Here is a 21,841-nt window from a genome sequence, read left to right on the forward strand (position 1 = left end):
CCAAGATTGTAGGCATTCAGTCCCTTATGAACCAGGGCTTCACCTTTTCAAGGCAGCCTATGGCTTGCCAAGTTGAGAGTTGTACATCCTTTTTGTACTATATGAATATATTGAAACTCGGCTATCTCTCTCTTCTCTCCATCTCTTACTTACGTTTTGCATGAGGTTGTTCCAGGACACATGTTTAGGGGTAAAAGAAGACTCCTAGAGCTTCGCATGTGACACCGGTTCACTTGTTTTAATTCCTCTAGGATGGCCACATGATGTCTCTACATTTGAGCAATCCTTAGGGATCGGTGGATTCATGCTCACTTATGGATGGAACTAGTTTGTTGGATTTGTATCCTCAAGACAAAGTACCTTTGTTTGAGGATATTAAGACATTCTTGGAAGTTTACTTGGCTTCTCCTCATTAGATCTTGACTCTGAGTTTTTAGTTTGTAATGCATTCTTAGGTGATGAGACCAAACACACAATGTTGTGGTACTTAGTAGTAAGAGAGGGCGCAAGTTAGAAAAATGGAAAACATTGAGACCCAAGTATGTAGATTTTTCTTGTGTATCACTTAAGTAAAATTTTATGTACTTGTTTTTTTTTGGACAATTATTTAACTACACTCTACCCATTAATTTGCAACCATGAAAGTATATCTTTATGCTTTATGCATTTGTCTTGTGTTTCACTTAAGCAAATTTTTTTATACTTATCTTTTTGGGATAATAAGTCTAATTACACCCGTCGGATAATCATTTAAGGGTTCTTGGCATAGTTGTTACAATGTAAAACTGCGCTTCCTCTTTTTCTCCCCCATGCTCCACCCCCCATAACATTCTTAGATGGCACTTTTCTTATGTGGCATCTAACCCAGGCTTATGATGCACACCCAACACCTTTTTTTCCGGAAGCACAAGGAATGGACGGCCTAATCTCTCTCTCTCTCTCTCTCTCTCTCTCCCCCCCCCCCCCAAAAAAAGAAAAAAGAAAAAAAAGGAGATTTATTGAAAACTCTGACAAAAGCACTTTTTTACCTTTAAAAATGGGGAAAAGCATGGGCGGGCATGCTGTGTGTAACGAGTCTCAATAGCAACTATGTATGTTCATCGATGTTACAAGTGGAGATCATGCACCAATGCCAACCATGCAGCTCGTCCTTCGCCAAGGGCGGGGGTCTTTAAAAAAATAGAAGGTCTTTGAACTCAAAATGCAACGAACCCTACGCTAAGTGGTCAACTACCTGAATATATAGTGGGGGCGACATCACTGCCGGACTGTGTTATTTGATAAGTGTATTTTTACGGGTGATTTATGAACTGGAACGTTGGAAACCCAGGTGCATAACAACATCAACAGACGACCCACTATTGCCCCAAGGCTCTTATACCAGCTTGTGAGCAATGGCATGCACATAGGGGAGGCAAGTCTAGAACCAAAACGTAGCCCAAAGCTACCTACACACAATCGGGGACAGAGAAAGAGAGAAAGATATCAAGATTCATTGGAGCCAAATATGGTCGCTTTAAATATTGCTGCTCACCTCAAAGGGATTTTTTTTTTTACACATCTATTATGAGCCTTGTCTAATCTTTCTCTGTATAATTTGTTGTAATACTCATGGCATTTGGTACAGAGTCAAAGGCCTGTATAGTAGCTTAGTTAATTAACTGCAAATCATGTAAGAACTGGACTTGTAGTAGCTACCTACATGAGTCCTTCAGATATCATTATCTTACAAGAAGTGGGGCTTGTAGCTGCGTACAACATTGAGATATTATCATGTTACTTGAAGTCAGTGTGCATGAAAACGATGTATAATGCTGACTGTGATTAACCCCGGAATGAGTTTGAAGTTTGGACCCACTAGCCAAATACTTATACAGGAACAGACACATTAATTCGAGGATATATTTATACGAGACCCCCTCTCAAAGACCATAAATCATACAAGCACTAAATACTATCTGATTTGAGATAAATTATGTTAGGTAGGAAAACTACCAAGAAAACTAGGAGTCCCTGGTGTAGTGTCCCTTGTACTATGGATGTTGGACAACAATGCCAAGACCTCTTTCATTGTGGGACGATCCTTGGGAAGATCCCGCGTGCAAGTTAGAGCAATTCGTACAAGCTGTTGCATCAACACCATGTTGTTGTTTATGTAGAAACCACTTGATGACGGTGATGATGATGATGTGTGATCAAAGCCTTTGTCAAGTAAAGATACATCTAGCATTTCTTCTAGTCCATCAGGGAACTTTGATTCTACCCAATTAGGAAGGCTTTGTGCCGGAGCTTGTGTAGGTCTTGTTCGAGTCAACATCTCAAGAATCACAACACCATAGCTATAAACGTCCACCTTGGTTGAGATTTGAGCTCCATAAGCATACTCTAGAGACAAACCACAAAATCAAAGGCAACACATTAGTCATGATCATTTGAGCTGAAAACCTGCATATTAGCCTTTCTAATGAGCTTCAAAAGAAACTAGAAGAATGTGCTTTGCACACCTGGGGCCATATAGCCAATTGAGCCTTTGAAGTTGGATGATGATTGCAAATGTCCACTTGTATTAGCATTGGCAAGTATCTTTGCAATCCCAAAGTCTCCAAGACAAGCCTCAAATTCTGATCCTAGCAATATGTTACTAGGCTTCACATCTCCATGAATGATGGGCACATCATACTCGTGATGCAAGTATGCCAAACCATTGGCCACTCCAACTGCTATCTTCATACACATCTCCCAACTCCATGTAATGTATTCACCATGTTGATGTAGATAATTCTCAAGGCTCCCATTTGGCATGTAATCTAGAATCAATGCCTTTACTTCTAGATTGAGAACACATCCCAAAATTCCAACAAGATTCCTATGCCTCAATTTTCCCAGAACTTGCATCTCCCGCAAGAATGATTCGTAGGAGCCCCCATCCTTGAGTTTCTTCACAGCAACAACCCTATTGCCTGGTAGGATTCCCTTGTAAACTTGGCTTGAACTACCCTCTCCAAGAAAATTTTCTTTGCTATAGCCTTGTGTGGCTTCATCAAGATCCTTAGCAGTGAACCGTTCTCGTCTTGCAAAGCTTGCAAGAACCTCCATACTTTGAGTAGAAGGATGAAGAAAATAATAAAATAGAATTATTGCCAACGTCAATGCTACCATGATAGGAACCAAGGCAATGGCAAGGATTGTCATCTTCTTCATCCCATGATGAGGATGTTCTTGGTTGTCTTGAATGCACTTCCTATGAATAAGTGGGCCACAGAGTCCACCATTTCCTTGGAAGCTACTTGCAGTGAGATGTTTGAAGACTCCACTTAATGGAATGGCACCTGTAAACCCATTGAAGGAGACATTGAAGAATAGTAGGTTGTGAAGGTTTCCAAGAAAAGAAGGCAACACCCCTGTAAGGTTATTTGAAGAGAGGTCAAGGCTTTCAAGGTAAGATAGACTACTAAATTGGAGTGGTATACCTCCTATTAAATGGTTTTGTGATAGGTTAAGCTTAAGGAGTGCTACACAACCACCAAAGCTTTCAGGTATACTACCAATAAAATTATTATTAGATAAGTCAATAACTTGTACCTTGACCATTTCACCTAACCAAGAAGGTAAACTTCCATTGAAGCCATTGTTAGATAACACCAATGAGAGTTGCAAATTGCTAAACATGGCGGAAAGCTTTGATGGTAGGGAACCACTTAATTGATTGAAGGATAGATCCAAGTCTTCTAGCCTAAACAAGTCACCTAAAGATTGAGGAATCGTGCCTGAGAGCAGGTTGTTTTGCAAGTATAACCTTCTCAATGCCTGAAGTTGTCCGAACTTGCTTGGGATTTGCCCACTCAAGTAGTTGCCAGATAATTTAAGATAAAAGAGAGAACTACAAAGAGATAACTCCCATGGGATTGTATTTGACAAGTTATTCTCGCTAAGGTCTAGACTTTGAAGGTGTAGCATTTGCCCGAGCTGTGAAGGAATGTGGCCACTTGGTTGGTTGGAGCTCAAGTCTAGGTCTATGAGGGTAGTAGAGTTGCCAAGGCTAGAGGGTATGTCACCTGAGAGGTAGTTGCCCGAAGCAGAAAATTGCTGCAATGAAGAAAGTTGACGTCCCAACTCTACCATGATGGGGCCACTGAGCTGATTGGATTCTAGAACTAGCTCTGTGAGACTTGTGCAATTGCCCAGGCTGGTTGGAATGACTCCTGAGAGATTGTTTGCATTCAAATATAGGAATTGAAGTCTGTGTAGCATTCCAAGCTCACTTGGTATGAGGCCAATAAGCTTATTGTTACTGACCTCTAAATCTGAGAGGCTTGTGCAGTTTCCAAGACTGGGTGGGAAGACACCAGTGAGGCGGTTTCCATACAAGAGTAAGATTTGAAGGCTATGTAACATCCCAAGCTCTGCTGGGATAGAGCCAGTCAGCTGGTTGTTGGAAAGGTCTATATTTGTGAGCATTGTGCAGTTGCCAAGGCTGGGTGGGATGGCTCCTGAGAGGTAATTCGCCGATACGTATAGGGTTTGAAGGTCTAACATTCCAAGCTCTATTGGGATGGGGCCGGTGAGCTGGTTTGAGACGAGTTGTAGATCATTCAAATTTGTGCAGTTGGCAAGGCTGGGTGGGATGACTCCCGAGAGGTTGTTCTTGTAGAGAAATAGGATTTGAAGGCTTGGAAGCATTCCAAGCTCTGTGGGGATATAGCCAGTCAGCTGGGTGGAGGTAATGTCTATAATTATGAGCTGTGTGCAGTTGCCAAGGCTGGATGGGATGACTCCCGAGAGGCCGTAATTCTTCCATAAGTATAGTTCTTGAAGATTATGTAACATTCCAAACTCGGTCGGGATGGGGCCACTAAGCTGGTTTGAGTTGAGTTCTAGATCAGTCAGTGTTGTGCAGTTGCCAAGGCTGGGCGGAATGACTCCCGAGAGGTAGTTCTCCCATAAGTAAAGCGATTGGAGTATAGAAAGCATTCCAAGATCGGTAGGGATGGAGCCTTTTAGCTGGTTGGAGTCGAGATCTAGGGCGGTTAGTTTTGTGCAGTTGCCCAGGCTGGGCGGGATAACTCCCGAGAGATTGTTCTCATAGAGAAATAGCTTTTGAAGGCTAGGAAGCATTCCAAGCTCGATCGGGATGGGGCCATGGAGCTGGTTTGAGGGGAGCTCTAGATGTGTCAGTTTTGTACAGTTGCCAAGGCTGGGCGGGATGATTCCCGATAGGTTATTCCCCGATAAGTATAGGAGTTGAAGTCGAGGAAGCATTCCGAGCACGGTGGGGATGGGGCCGCTGAGCTGGTTATTGCTGAGATTTAGATTGGTCAGTTCTGTGCAGTTGCCAAGGCTCAGTGGGATGACTCCCGAGAGGTTGTTTTTCCCTAGCGATAGCACTTGAAGGCTAGGAAGCATTCCGATCTGGGTGGGGACGGAGCCCATGAGATTATTGTGATAAAGCTTCAAGAATTGAAGAGATGACGAGTTTCCAATGTTTCGAGGGATGGAGCCGCTAAGGTTATTGAACCCTAGATTCAGGATTTGAAGGTGTGGCAAGTTGGGAAGAGATGAAGGGAAAGCACCTGTGAGAAAGTTACTTCTCAAATCCAGCACTCTGAGGAGCTGCAATTGCCGAGCTCCGGAGGTATGATGCCAGTGAAAGAGTTGAATGATAAGTTGAGGGTGGTTAGGAACCTTAATTTACCCAGATTTGGAGCCAACGAGCCTGCCAGCCCAAAGCTTTCTAGGTTGAGGCCTCGCAAGTGCGCCCTACTGCTACTGCATGTGACCCCTTCCCATTGGCAAAAGTTGGATTTGTTGCCTGTATTCCAATCCCGAAGCTTGGCTTGGCTATCAGTATGCAGAAAAACTACTTTGAAATCCAGCAGAGCATCTACGTCTTCTTCTAGACCTGCTGATACTTTAAGAAAGGCCACAGGCGCAACCTGCATGCAGCAGCAGGATGCCAGGATGAATATTTGATCAGGCCTAGACCCTACACACACACATACACAAACACTAAGAAGACTTACCCGACCAATTAAGTAGAGCAGCAGAAGATGAATCACCCATGAAGGCGTTGTATTAATGGTTGCCATTCTAGTGAAATGCAAGTTGAGATTTTGATGAAAATAGGACTACGAGTTGAAGGGAAATCGGTCCTAGCTTTTATAGGGGAAGCTCGATCAACCATAACCTAGCAGGAATAATGAAAAACCGATTCTGGATTCATAGACATCTGCCCCCCTGCGATCACGACCTCCCTACAAAGTGTTCGAGCTGATTACAACTGATAATGGTTGCGGCGGACCATTGTCTGTTCGCATGATGAGTTCCAGCCCCGTTGATCTGTTGGTGTGTGAAGGCAAGAGAATTTTCAGTTGACTTTTCTCAATTCGAGCCTTGAAATTTTTCCAACACTTAACACATGAACTTTGTATTAATTACTAGACGAGGACATTCAAAGGTAAACCTTATTAATAATAGTATTACATTTTATAAGGCTTTGTATTAATTACTAGACGAGGACATAATAGTATTAGATTTTATAAGGCTGAATACGATGGGTGGTGAAATTTTGATATCTTTGTTCTAGATGCTTCTCACCATCTGCGCGAGAGAGAGAAAAAAAAAGAGTCATCGATTAGGCAATGTTAGGGGTCAGTCATCATCGCTCATCATATTTAAGTGTATCTTTACAAGATAAAGTATGAGTGCCCAAGGACCCACGTGGAGAAAGAAGAGGGAGAGTTTAAGAAAAGGAGAAAAGAAAGGAGGAGAGAAAAGGGGACACCCAAGAAAGGAGAATTTACAATTTTGAAATTGAATCTGGCCGAACGAAAGTCAGCCAAGCCGGCGCCAAAGTCTCATTTGTTGTTCAGTTATGTGTCGATGTCGATATAGCCGACATCTTTCAATGCACGCTTAGCTTCAATGCTCTTTTTATTTCATTTCTCCCTCTATCGCGTGTCATTCTGTCTAGCCATCTTCCTTCCCCTTTCACAAATTTGAATTTTCTTATCTTAAGGCATTTTAATTTTGGAAAGGAGAGCTATCCCTTCTTACCTAATGATTTCCTTGAGAGAAAAAATAGAGGCAAGGTGAGCTTCATTTGATGAAAACTTCAATGTGTAGGTATCTTTCTCTTTCTCTCTCTAATTGTAAAGAAAAGACAAAAGACATTGTATGTAAGATACATTTATTTAAGAGTAAGTACACCTCATCATACATTCCTATCGATTAAAATTTAGTATTAATTAAAATTTAATTAATTAAATTTATATATGTACGTGTGTTTATTTATTTTATAAATACATATATATATATGTTTAAATATAATATATACATGTGTTTATTTTATAAATACACATGTAAATATAGGTATATATATATTTAAATATAATAAAACATAATATTATAGATAATATATATTTACATGTATGTGTCTATGTGTGTGCATGCACATGAGAGAGTGTGTGTGTGTGCATGCATGTATGTAAGAGAGAAATTGTATGTGTACGCATACGTGTGTGTGTGTGAGAGAGAGAGAGAGAGAGAGAGAGACATTACATGAAAGATTTAATCAATTGAAATTATATAAATGTGTGTAAATTTATTTGTGTGTGTGTGTGTGTGTGTGTGTGTGTGAGAGAGAGAGAGAGAGAGAGAGAGAGAGAGAGAGAGAATAATAATACATACATACATATACATACATATACATACATGTGTGTGTGTGTGTGTGTATGTATATGTATGTATATATATATATATATATATATGTATGTATATATGTATGTATGTATGTATGTATGTATGTATGTATGTGTTACACTATTTTATGATATTAATCTTTTCAGTGGATTGTTTATAAGCTTCTCACGAACTAGAGAGAGACAAAGAGATAGAGAAAGAAAAGGGATAATGACAAAAAAAGAGAATATATGTTGGGAGTGTTTATCATGCACATTGGCACAAAAACATGTTTAAAAAAAAGGTTTAAAAACTAATTGACTAATCTATAGTATTTTTGAAAATAATTGGCTATGAAAGCTAGGTTCAATGATGGTATATGATAGTGTCATACTATATTGTAACATTACACTTTAGTGCAAGGAGGGAGGTTATTAATTGAGCGACTTACATGCTATAGTAGACATGCAAGTGGGGGTTAAATGAAAAATTATTTAATCTAAAAAATTTAGGGTTTTTGTGGAGGTGGTTGAAATTATCTATTAAAATATGGGTATTTTAAATACATGTTTGCACATGCTAAGTTGAGGTGAGAGAAGACCTATAAATACCTATCTAACATATGTGCTTTGTGGACTCTAAGATGATAAGTGGACCATGGTGCATCTCAAAAATTCCATGTGATTATGGCTACTTGTATTTGTGTGTTTATCTAAGGTTGTCTATCGTGGACATAAGTCAAGTGAGCCCCGATGCATCTTAAAAAATTCATGCGATTATGGATCCCTACTTGTATTTGTGTGTTTGTCTAAGGTTGTCTATTGTGGAGCCTTGGATGTCTCATCTCTATCACTCCAATGTCTGGCCTCTATCATTGTAATGGAAGCATAATTTTAGATGTGCAAGTAACATCTTCTTGTGCACTCATTTCTCACTTCTAGAGGGGTGACAAGAGCATTGTTATTTTGTTCTTGATGTGCTTCTAAGTCTCCGTATTGATTCTTGAATTTGTTGCTGAAATGATGTCGAGGGAGTAGGGAAGACTGCTGATTGTTTGCTTGAACAGACAAGCTCTTGTGTTGGTGTTGAATGCACGAGAGTTGTTGAGGGATTTGCTTGCTGTTGCTTGGGCCTCCATTCTTGTTGAAGTTTAGGTGAAGTTGTTGGGGTTGAAGTCGATGGTGAGGTTTTCTTCACATTGTTTGATTTTGGCAACCATATGATGGAATTACCATCATAGTGTCCTTGTTGTTGAAGTACATGCATAGTCACCCATCTTTGACGAACACTGTAATTTGGTGGCTGATGTGCTTGGTGTTGAGGCTTTTTTCTTTGTGCAAGCTTAGGAGACTTTGTGATGCGCTTGGGGACCTAAGCTTTGGTATTTCTTTGGTAGTACCCTTGTGCTTGCAGCAGTGTTTTTGGTACCCACACTTGTTGCATTGGTGGAGTTCTTTAAGGAACTTGCATAGGCTTTTGTGGACGGTGTTGTGGAGTACTCTTCTTCTTCCTTGGCCTTTGAGTGCTACGTTGAGAAAGAGGTTTTGACTTTCGAGGCACCCAAATTTGATTGGCACCTTCATATTAGTCTTGAGCTACAAGTAGCTGCTTCTCCACCCACACTTTGATACTATTAATAAGATACCTTGATTTTGGTTGTTGTGGTGGAGTTTTCTTTTGGGTTGATGTGGAAGGTTTGGGGCCCTCCTTGATTTTGGTTGGTGCTGATGTTGTGGGCTTGAGAGTCATGGGCATTGTTAATGATGATGAGGTTAGAGTCTCTTGTGCAGTGGTGGCTATTGATGATGAGGCCTTTGAGCATGTGGTTGTCTCCTTTGTTGAGGTTTGTCGATGAAAATGCATAGGCTCCGGGGTCTTTCCTTTGAGTTCCCTGTTAGAGATAGATAGTTGGGCTCTGGAAACTTCTTCAGGAATAGCTGTTGATTGCAAGGTTTTGGCATCGAACTTCATAGGTGAGGATGGGGTTGAAGGAGTGGATGCTTTATCGGAGTTGATTGTTGACGCAGATGGTAGGTCATTGCGTAGAGAGGCTTTTGTGGAAGAGGCTAGTATCCTTTAGCGTTCAACATCATAGTTAAAAAGATGCAAGGGAGACGAGAGCTTAAGCTCTTGCAAGCACACACACACTCACAAAACTCTAAAAAGAGAACACACAAGGTGAGAGGCTGAAAATCTTCTTCTTCTTCACACAACACTCAACACACCATATACAAAGATAAGAGTACACACAATATGAAAAGGTACTCAACCAAATACATACTAGGGTTCTCTATAGTGTGAACCCAACTAAATGAGCTGGTGATATAACTATGCTAGTCTCTAGAATGGCTGTCACACAGCCTGTCATCCCACTGGCCGCGTATCACCCATGATCTCACCAACCATGCCAGTGGTGTAAGTGTGGGGCCTATCCCCCAGGCGGGTCATCAGTGTCCACTACCTCACTAGATGAGCTCGATATCTTAACACTCCCCCTCGAGCTCAACTCCATCTCATGTACACCAATCAAAGCCCTGAATCTGCGGAGCTCCTCTGTACCCAATGCTTTGGTGAAGATGTCAGCGACCTGATCCTGTGTGCTGACATAAACAAGGTCAACGTCTCCTGTGCCAAAACCTTCTCTCTGATAAAATGGTAGTGGACCTCTATATGCTTCGTGCGAGCATGAAAAATTGGGTTCCTGGCCAACTGTATACTGCTAATGTTGTCACAGAAAATGACAACTTGTCTATCCACTGATAGACCCAAATCTTCAAGTAGCTTTCTCAACCAAGCTACCTCACATAGAAGCACCTCTGTACTCCACCTCTGTACTGGATAGAGCAACCGTAGGTTGCTTCTTGCTACTCCAAGTTACAGCAGCACTCCCCAAAGAAAACATGAAGCCACTAGTAGATCTTCTATCTGAGATACTACTAGCCCCCAATCAGCATCTGTGTACCCATGTACACATATCTCTGTCCCAGTTTCATAAAATCGTCCATAATGCAAAGTAGACCTCACATACCTCAGTATGCGTCTCAATGCATCCAAATGCGGCTTCCGAGGAACCTGCATAAACTGACTCACCAACCCAACAGCATAGCTCAAATCTAGCCTGGTGATCGTCATGTAGATCAAGATTCGTACTATGCGCTTATACATAGTAGGATCCTCCAAAATCTCTCCTAAATTTGCACTCAGCTTGCCATTCTGATCCAATGGCACTGAGATAGGCTTACAGCCTGTCATACCATACTTGGACAATATGTCCAAGCAATACCATGTGGTGACCTAATCACCTCAATGCCCAAGAAATATCTAAGCTCCCCCAGATCCCTCATCTCAAACTTCTGTCTAAGCAAGATCTTTACATCAAAGATCTCTACATCATGGTCCCCCGTAATGATCAGGTCATCTGCATAGATGACAACAAGCACAACCCCTCTATCACTGTGTCTCACATACAGCGAGAAATCTGCATTGGCTACATGAAAGCCAATAGTGACAAGATATTCAGAAATCTTGTCAGACCATGCTCTTGGTGCTTGTTTTAAGCCATACCAGGGTTTCTTCAACCTACAAACATGCTCGGTGTGACTCACATCCTCATAATCAGGTGGCTGCAACATATACACCTCTTCTTGCAAATCCCCATGCAAGAATGCATTCTTTACATCCATCTGATGTAAAGACCATTGCTTTGACGCAGCCACTGCTCTATCACAACTCTCACTATTGCCATCTTGGCAACTGGGTTGAAAGTTTCCTCATAATCAATGCCATATGTCTGTGCATATCCTTTGGCTACCAATCTAGCCTTGTACCTGCTTATGCTTCCATCACTGTTATGTTTTACTTTGTACACCCACTTGCATCCAATTTCTTTTTTGCCCCTATGTTTAACTAAAAAATGGTGCAAAATTCAAATCTGAGTTGAACACGACCTACACATACTGACCATGTGTAGTTGACATTACCATTCCTCTTCTCCTCAAGTCCGTACACACGTGAAACAAATATGCACCAAGTTTATAAAAGAACCACCTCATGATTGGCAGTGCATGCATATGAGATGCATGTGAATCAACCATCTTTAACACATCAACATTCATCTTGTTCAGCACTTTTCTACACACCATCTAAAAATATCATGACTAGTGCATGCATGTACAATTTACAAGTTTATTAAAGACAAATAACTATAGAGAGAGAGAGAGAGAGAGAGAGAGAGAGAGAGAGAGAGAGAGAGAGAGAGCAATTCTACATGGACAAAACCTACATATTTGATGCATATCTCAAGAGTCATCCATATCTTACAATACTTATGGACCATGTATAAGACTTGCTATACATATAATCTTTTACAAAAAGTTATGTAGACATAACGGTGTCAGCTCTTGTTTGAACCACTATTGTAAAGTCCTGCAACTCTATGCACTACCTTGGTTGGCAATCCGAAAATGACCAAAACACCAAAAATTCATCTGAAAACACAAGAAAAGAAATCGCCTCTTGTGAAGAACTCTATAGCAGGGAGGAAACTAAACATCAAGAAAAAAAATTGAATCTTACTTGCCCTATTTGCGAGAACAAGAACACATAGATACACCACAATACTCATAAATATGCCACAATACTTCAGCCACAAAAAGTACTTATTGTCAGTCCAACTCCTTGCAAACGAACACCTACAATCTCTTGAATACGCCACAATACCTCAGCCACAAAAAATTACTTGTCGTTAGACATATGACATGTTTGTATAGTTATTGCCTGTAAAAAGAAAACCATGAAACTGTAATGAGTTTAATAAGAAATATTGTTAAAGGCGGTTGTAGGTGAAAACTCATTCTTACATGAAACATGCAGAGAACTAATCAGCACTCTTAAGGAAGTCATTGAATATCTGATAGTCATTCTCATCTAGCTGGTATTTGTCAGTTGTTGCATTATAGGTTAGATTTGCAAATGCGATAACCGACTCTATGGTGATCGTGTTCAAGTTGGTTAAGTCATATGGAAACATCCATTGTCCTTTCACCTTCTGATACCAATCAAGCTGAATTTCAATGCCTTGAGGCCGATCTGTCAAATCAAAGCCTCGCTTGTAGTCCACATACCTTCCTCCCACCTTCTTCCTCATCTTTTGGACTCTCCAAAGATACCACGTGCTATGAGCTATACCCATTTTGTTCAAGTTTTTGGCTTTTCCATTTCTTTTTGGTTCTTTTTTTGCTACCCTTGTGTGGAATCCACAAAATAAATAGCACAGTCACTACCTATGCCAAAGAAATTTGCATTCCTTGAGGGCTGAGCTTTTGGTGCGTTGACAGAATAAACACCTTGCCTCACTCTAGTCAACCTATCCTTTGACAATGTTGAATTCCCATTCAATTGGCTGACCAATGTAGACTTAAAGATGTGCTTTCCGTCAATTTCTACAGTTGGGTTGATCTTTTTCTTCTCTGCACAACAACAACAATGCTTGCTTCATGGCCCTCATCTAAGAGCCCATCAACCTCATGCCGAATGGGGATGCTCACCAAGCGAGCTTGGTGGAGGGAGAGTTTCTTGGTTTCCCTCTCTCTCTACTTGAACAATCTCTCTCTAAATATTGCCACCACCATCTCTGCCCACTACCGTCCACCCACTACTCTCCTTCTCCAACCCTCTTCCCTCTCTCTCTACTTGAACAATCTCTCTCTAACTATTGCCACCCCCATCTCCGCCCACTACTGTCCAGCCCAGAGCCCAGCCCACACCACCCTCTATCTCCTTCTCCAACCCTCCTCTTCCCTCCCCCTCTCTCTCTCTCTTCCCTCCCTTTCCCTCTCTCACTCTCTCTAGGAGATCCTACTCTCTTCTTCTCCCACACCCTCCCTCTCTCTCTCTCCCTTTCACTCTCCCATCCTCCCTCTCTCTCCACTCTCTCCCTCCCTTTCACTCTCCCACCCTCCCTCTCTCTCCTTCTCCCACCCTCTTCCCTCCCCCCTCTCTCTTCCCTCCCTTTCCCTCTCCCACCCTCCCTCTCTCACTCTCTCTATCCTTGTCTCTCTTTGCTAACACTGTCTCTCTCTTCTATTACCACCATCCATTTCTCTCCCTCCCTTTCACTCTCCCACCCTCGCTCTCTATCCTTCTCTTACATCCTATCCTCCTTCCCTCTCTCGCTCTGTATATCCTCCTCTCCCTCTCTATCTTTCTCTTACCTATTATGCCCCTTCCCTCTCTTGCTCTCTATATCCTCCTCCTTAGTTGGTGACACGTGTCCCCCACTAAGGGCGACCATTTCCCTTAGTGAGGTCACCAACTAAGGGCGATGGTTGCCCTTAGTGAGGTCACCAACTAATACGGGCAATGATCGCCCTTAGTTGGTGACCCATGTCCCCCCACTAAGGGCGACCATCGCCCTTAGAGGGGGGCACACGCGCCTCCCACCCCCCCAAATTAAATGCTTCACTCCATGCATTCACGCGATAGCTCCCCCCTCCCTCTTGTGAACGCAACTCACGTTGCAGTCCTCTAGAGTGCGAATGTAGCAACCCACTCCTCTCCCCCTCTTGTGAACATAGCTCACGCTGCAACCCTAAACCCTAAAAGCAAAACGTCTCCCCCTTTCTCTTTAAAAGCAACAACTGTCTCTCCCTCTCTCTCAAAAAAGGACAGCCTTCTCTCCCTCTCTCTCAAAGATCCCCTCTCTCCCTAAACCCTAAAAGACTCTCTTTCTCTCTCACAAACTCTCTTTCTCTCTCTCATGGAGCTTCTCTTCTTCCCCCTCTCTTTCACAAACCTTTCCTTTACTCACTCTCTTTTTTCCTCTCTCTCTATTCCATTTCCACCCTAATTTTAAAATCCTAATTTTTTTATTTAATCTTTTTTCCTCTATTTATATCTATCCCTCTATTTATATCTATTGCTTTTTTGCTCTATTTTTATCTTTTGCGTTCTTATATCTTTTAGGACTCTTTGTTCCTTGTTCAATCTCCTTCTTCTCATGTTACCTGTTCGTCCTCATGGCATCCCCCAATTCTATCTTTTGGATTACCAAACATAATGTGTGTGTGTGTGTGCATTGCAGGGGGTGAAATCTACTCCTGTACCACCTATTCCTTTGTGCAAATTTGTGCCTAACCCCTCTATAATACAAAGAGTGCAGTTTAGGTACAAGAAGTTGGCAATGAAATTTTATACGTATGGCTATGTTGCCGATAGATGCAAGTTCATTTGCTCCATCTCCTCATCCCATAATCCTATTAGCGAAGTGACTCAAAATTATGTTATTTCATGGGATGACATCTGGCGATTGAAAAACGAGGAGTTTGAGAATATGATCAAAGGCACATAGTGAGAATTCATGAGCAACAAGATGTTGTATATGTGGGACGGAAATCATCGAGTTGTGGCATGTATGGAGGAGATTAACAAATGTGAGTCTACTTAATTTGCCTTCTTTTTTGAATGCGGTCTTTTGCTTTATAAAATAGTTTTTGGACTAATTAGATTTGCACTATCCAATTGTAGCATTCAATAATGTTGCATCCAGAAATCCTTGTGTTGATGCTATCCTTATTGAATTCAATGAGGATAGCACGGGGGAAGTTCTCATAGTGATCTCTCGCTTAAACAGGTACGCTTAAACAGGTAAGAGAATATATATTTAAGACTCTTTGAATTAGGAATATTCGGTGTACTATGTTTCAATCTTTCATCATAACCTTATTACCAAAATTTTAGCAACTGCGTTTGAGCGAGGTGGTAGTTCAAGCAAAGACTTTTGTTGATTTTCACAACAATGTAAGTTATTTATGTTCCGAATAGAGGTCTCTCATTCATTTTTGGAAAAGAGCTTATGTACATAAATTTTTCTAAATATGAAAAATCCACAAAAATATGGGAGCAATGGTCTTTAGAATATCAAAAGTATAATTTGTGGTTAGTTAGCTCTAATTGCATCTATATGTTCTAAAAAAATCCATTGTAGATATATCCCTAGTTAAAATTTATTTATTGAAAACATTTCTAAATTTAGCCCTCTCTTTTGCTCGCGTTATTTTTAATGTCAAGAACTTCAAGGATTGAAATTTTAGCAATTACTTTTCCTTCATTCAAATAACAATAGTCTCTTAAAGATTGAAAAACCAAAACCACTTGAGCATCTATATCATTATCAATATGTATAAGTCAATTCATTATCCTCAAGTCATTTATGTTCCAAATAAAGGTATTTCCCATTCATTAATGTAAAATCCAAAAGTCCACATGATTTATTGAATACAAAGAAAGCCATACACATTTAGAAGCAAGGGTTCTTAGACCGTTACCCAACATCAAAATAGCAAAATTACATCAAGGGTAGTTGTGATGCTTCTATACATTCCCAAATTACATTGTAGATATATCATAATATATATAAGCGTTTCTCAAATTCTTCTCCCAAAATAAGCTAATGCATCATCATACATATTCTAAATACATAATGGTGGTCCAAAATGATCCTATGCAGTCTCAAAATTCAACCAAGTGGTGCTGGTTTCTACGAGAAGCTAGTGCTTGGAACAATTCCACCTTTGTAAGAGCTGATTGGTGCATAAACTCATGCACTTTATCACTCAATCCCAAAACACCCATGAAGATAAAGTAGATGTGTTTACATGGAATATACATCCCTTTCTTTGCATCTCATTGCATGAAGTCCTTGCAGGAGCAGCGTGGAAACTCTGAGATTGTCACTATGTATGTCAAACCCTTTTTAATAGTACTTTCTGTATGCACATGGAAAAGATGCATTTCATTTGGACTTATTATCTTCTCTTGCACTACTTCAGCATTCAAACATTGAGCCTTTTAAATCCTCTTTTGAAAATCTTTACTTAGCATGGATCTCCACTTCACGATCCTATTATCCCTTCGACCAGCCGCCCGAACATGACTCAATGCTGCTGCACTCCTCTGCATGTTTGATCCTTGCACATGCAAACTCTCATCCTCCTCAAGCTAGCACAAAACCTGCATGCCGCGATTGCTCCTTTTTATGTTTTTTTATGAAAGTCCCAATAGAAACCTTCCACACCCGAGGGGAATGGCTAGGCACACCAAGGATAGACTAGTCAACACTCCATGTATGGGCTACAGAGGTGTTGCAAAACGACAGAAACTGCTCTTTAATACCATTAGGATGTTGTCTTCTCCCCTTGAAGCAAGGTGCAAGGACACCCTCAGTTGCACTTCAACCTAATGTATTTATGAGTGCTCCACATCTAGCCTTTGTGTAGTAATGAACCCAAAGCATGTCACCACACTACATGGCTCTGTTCTTCTGATGGCCAAATTAGTGTCATGAACAACACTCTCCTTCTTGCATAGAATCTCCTCTCCATGTACATTTGAAGAGGTAGGTCTCCTCCCACCAACTGGTCGCCTACGTGTAACATAAAAATGTACTCCGTCCTATGACTCATGCTCCATCACTACAGCAGGAGTGGCAGAGCCTCTTCTCCTTCTAATTTGGGTTTTCTCCATTGATGGCCTTTGCATTTCAGGTGTCTAAAGCCAACACTGGGGGAGTCTTGGTCACCCATGTGGAGGGAGGTGGATAAACTATTCGAGGAGGAGTTAGAAGTTAAGATGGAGTTCCAGTACCTTTCTGCTGGGAAGATGTTCTATGTGTGGGAGGGAAACCATAGAACCATGGCTTGGATGTCCGTGATTGCAGAGTTGTACAGAGAGACCCAAGCACGGCATATTCGGGTCATGTGTACTTTGATAGACCCACGTAAGACAAGGGAAATTGCGCTACTTGCAAGGCTATAGAGGATAAACTCGTAAGCCTTTTTTTCTTTTTCCTTTCTTGTTTGTGTCTACTTTCATCTTAAAGATTCATTTAATTTTGAAAATTTATGTTTGTAGATTGAATGAGCATGCAGTTATTATCAAACCAAGCTTGAGGGATGTACTCAGGAATGCTAATAACATTTGTGCATGTGCGACGCTCAAGTTTTCATGAGCTCCTTCACTCCCCAAGAGCGTCAGGTCATAAATATTGCAAGAACCAGGGAGGTGAAAGGAACTGTAGGCTGGTACCCTTTAAGTAGAGGCCTTTAAGTAGAGGGTACTTAGCAAGGCTTGTATTTTAGGTGAGAGCAACGTCCCTTTTCTTGCCTCTTGTTTGTTTGGGGTATTGACTCATATTTTTTAGAGATACATTCTATTTGCTTTGTCAATGTGTTGCAGGTTGAGCTTAATACAGACGTCAAGAAAGCACTGGAGAGGATAAAGGCTACAGTTCCCATGGAGGAGAGAGTAGCCTACAGAGAAGAAGGAGATTGATGTAGTGCAACGAAAAATATATGATCGAATGGGAAGGGTATAGTATCTACACTCTGTGTTTGACATTCGTAATAACTGGTGTTGAGTGTGAGAAGTTTGAGTCTTCTTACTCTTGAGTTAATGTTGTGTAGGTCTTAAATTGCCTTGACCCACAGCTTGGAGATGTTTGGAAATCAAAATTATTTTTCTTGAATTTTGAGACTACAGATAAGGTCATTGTTGCGTGACGAGTGAAGATCAATGCAAGGATGCAACAAAAAAAGACACTTAGGGCTCTTGTAAAGAGTTCCAAGTTGTGGATTAGTGTGGGAGTGGGTTTGACAATAATCCCACATGGGAACTTTTGGGAGTTTTAGAGTTTTTGTATAAAAAGTGGCTCATTTGAGAGCTTATGGACACATTGGGCAAACTCATGTTTGAGCTCTCTTGAGACTAGCTCTCCCTCTTTTCCCATAGAGGTGCAAGCTCTTCTCTCTCCCCATCTACATTGTTGTAAGTTCTATTCTTTTGTTAATTCAATGCAATGAGTTGATATTTGTCTCTCTTCTCATGTCAATTCTCTAGTGTGCATGTTTCTTATTGATAGCTTCAAGATTTGTGTGCATGCTAGGGAAATGAGTATTTGAGAATGAAGAATGCTTTGATCTTGTGTATGCAATAGCTAAGCTTTCTTCTTGTTTGGATGTATGGATGAGTGGAATGTGGAGTTGAGTGAGCAATAGCAAGATTGAGCTTGTGTGTATGTTAAGTCTATGTCAATAGTAGTAGTATTCCTAGCATTCTCTCCATCAAATGGATAAGCTTTTGTGCACCGGTACGGGTTGAATCCCTAGCTCCGAAAGGGATGCAAATCCCATTGGATTGAGCTACATGTGGATCATACTACTCTTGCTACAAGTGAGAGAGTTTTCCGTCTCTCCATTGGCGCCGCTGCCGGGGAATGAGACTCAAATCCGGTTGAGAGTGTGTGGAAACCACCACTATTTCCTCTTTTGGTTGCAAAACCATTGAGTTATTAGGTTAAGTGCAGGTGTGCGATCCCGGTGTGAGTGGATAAGGTTAGGATAAGAAAAAAAACCATTGAACGGTTGAGGTTTCTCCCGCATTGTTTTTTATGTTTTATTGCTTTTATTCCTTTTCAAGTACCGTCATTATGCTTACATTCATTGTTTTTTTGCCATTTCATGCTTTCATACTCTTCGTTAACATGTAATTAGTAAAATAAAAATAAAAATAAAAGAGGTGCGTTGCTAAGCTCTTCCATAGCTTATGCAAGCTCCATAGGCGTCCAAGTGAGAAGCCTCCTTAAGGAAGAGAGGAGAGAGGGAAAGAGAAGGGAGAAAAGAAAAGAAAAAAAACATGGAGAGAGTTGCTAAGCGATGGGCATTCAGTCTTTCCTTTTCCACGTAGGCACCGACCTTTGCATTTTAAAAGTGCGTAATATATTAAGGTTGCTAGGCTTGTGTTCATGGTCTTATATAGTATATAGAGGCCTTTAAAAAAAAATGAATACGTTGAAGGCCAAGGCCGTGGAGGTGGAAGAGGCGGAGTGGCCGGCGTGGAAGGCAGTGGCCAACGTAGAGAGCGGGGAGGCCAGAGAAGCTGTAAGGCGGCCGGCTGAAAGCAAAAAAAAGAAGGCGGCTTTTGACTGGCCGGCGGCTGCACGACCTGCGGCGGGAGAGGTGTGGAAGGCTGGCCGCAAGAAGAGTGTTGACGGCAGCTGCAAGTAGAAAAGTCAAGCGCGGCGGGCGGAGGTAGTAAGCCAGATTGAGTGGGGCTTCTTCCAGGTGGTGAACCATGGCGTGGACATCAACAAGATTTTAAAGGCGGTTAGTAAGTTTCACGAGCTGCCCGGCTCGGAGAAGCGCCTGCTCCCGGCCCACAACGCGGACAGCGGCATCACTTTCGCAATGGGCTTCAACAACGCGGCGGGCGCCGCTCAGGACTGGAAGAACGCGCTCATTGTCCGGCGCCGCCTGGGAATTTGCGAACGGCTTCAGCTAAGGGCCGCGTGGAACGGGTTGCGAAGAGCCGTTAGCGAAGGTGGCTGCTGGGCACGGGCGAAGGTGTGGAAGGTGGCTATGGCTGCGAAGAAAACGGTGGCTGCGGCGGCGGCTAAGGTGGCTGCGAGAGGAGGCGAGTGAAGGCCGACAGAGGAGGTGGTGAAGCGGTGCTGGTGGTGAAGCGGCCGAGTGGAGGTGAACGCAGAAGGCAGGAAGCGTGTGGGCACATTGAAGAAGGCAAAGCGTTGAAGATGAGCACGTGGGTGCGGCGGCGAGGAATCCGGAACGGCGCCGAGCTGATAAGGTTAGTGATTTTTTTGTTTTTTATTATTTTTTTAATTTCCTTGTAATTGTAATTTTTTCTTTTTTTTTAAAAAAAATAATACAAATAAAAAAAACCATAAAATAATAAATTTTAAAAAAAGAGAGAAAAAAAAGAAAGAAAAAAAAACCATAAAACAATAAATTTTAAAAAAAAAGAGAGGAAAGAAAGAAAAAAAACCATAAAACAATAAATTAAAAGAAAGAGAGAAAAGAAAGAAAGAAAAAAAACAATTTTTGTGTTTGTATTTTGAGTCCATTTTTCATTTTTTAAATTTCTATAAAATTTTGCATAATTAGTGTAACTTGCATTTTTTTTAGAATTTCTGTAATTTTGTGCATAGTTAGTATTTTTATTTAATTAGTTTAAAAAATAAAAAAAGAAAAATTAAAAAAAAAGGAGAAGAAAACAAAAGAAAAGAAATAAAAAAATCTGTAAATTATGTATTTTTTAGGAATCCAGATTTTTTTGCATATTCTGTAACTTTTTATTTCTTAAGTTTCTGTAATTTTTTGCATAATTAGTGAAATTTGCATTGTTTTAAAATTTTTGTAATTTTGTACATAATTAGTATTTTTTTAGCGTAATTCATATTTTTTAATTAGGAAAAGAGAAAAAAAAGTAAAAAAATAAAATCATTTTTAAAAAAAATAAAAAAAAACAAAAAAAATAGGATAGATAGTTACACCACACATACTCATTTTAGTTGCATTTAGTGGTTAGGTAGGGTAAAATATATATATATATATATATTAAAAAAACAAAAAAAAATAAAAACAAAAACAAAAACAAAACAAAAAAGAAAAAAACACATAAAAAACCAAAAAAATTTGACCTTATGCACTTGCGGTCGAGACGTCTTATAGACACTGCCATAGGGCCTAGGGCACCTTCTAGAGTACCTACGTAGGAAAGCGGGACCCAATCGGTAGGAAATTTGGCAGATATTGCTGAAACCTTTTCCGAATCCCAATCCGATACCCTTTCCTCCAGAACAACTAGCTCATTGTCCATGGATAATCTAGGGCCGTCAAATAGTCATCCCTTAGCCCCAAATAGAACACCCACAAGATCTTTTAATCCATTTGAAGCTGACACCATGGGGTTAACACTCAATGTGAGACTCCAATATGTCTACACGAATGCTCAAGGAGCTGAGATCTTTAGGGATCCACAACAACGGTATCTGGTTAAGATCGCAGACTTTTTCTCAGAACTTGATAGAGCACCTCTAGTCAATGACCAGGGTAACATGTACATGGGTGGAGATGGTGTTCGCTACGAAGTCACCTACCATCCAGAGAATGTAGACAAATTAGGGGAGCTCTCTAAAAACGAGTTCTTAGACTTATCGAAGCTTTCCAGAGTAAGGGAGTCTAGAGATGACTGGCTCATTGAGCCGGACATGCCAGGACCATCCAATGCCCAGTTCTCAAAGCCATCCATAGATGATTTACTTCTTGTAGATCTAAATTTGGAAAGGGATAGGAAAGGCAAGAGCAAAATGGAT

The 21,841-nt window shown here is 40.9% G+C and overlaps 1 pseudogene across 1 annotated transcript; it reads right to left on the reverse strand.

The window, feature by feature from the left end:
• Positions 1-1,495: 1,495 nt before the first annotated feature.
• LOC147633744 (uncharacterized) lies at positions 1,496-6,252 on the reverse strand (annotated as a pseudogene). Its single transcript, XR_015266906.1, has 3 exons — positions 6,021-6,252; positions 2,505-5,933; positions 1,496-2,385 (listed from the first exon to the last, which is right to left on the reverse strand). The product of XR_015266906.1 is annotated as an uncharacterized LOC147633744 (transcript).
• Positions 6,253-21,841: the final 15,589 nt, after the last annotated feature.

The sequence above is a fragment of the Cibotium barometz genome, chromosome 11 (genome assembly GCF_041138505.1).
Source record: "Cibotium barometz isolate CiBa-2024 chromosome 11, ASM4113850v1, whole genome shotgun sequence".
Lineage (NCBI taxonomy): Eukaryota > Viridiplantae > Streptophyta > Polypodiopsida > Cyatheales > Cibotiaceae > Cibotium > Cibotium barometz.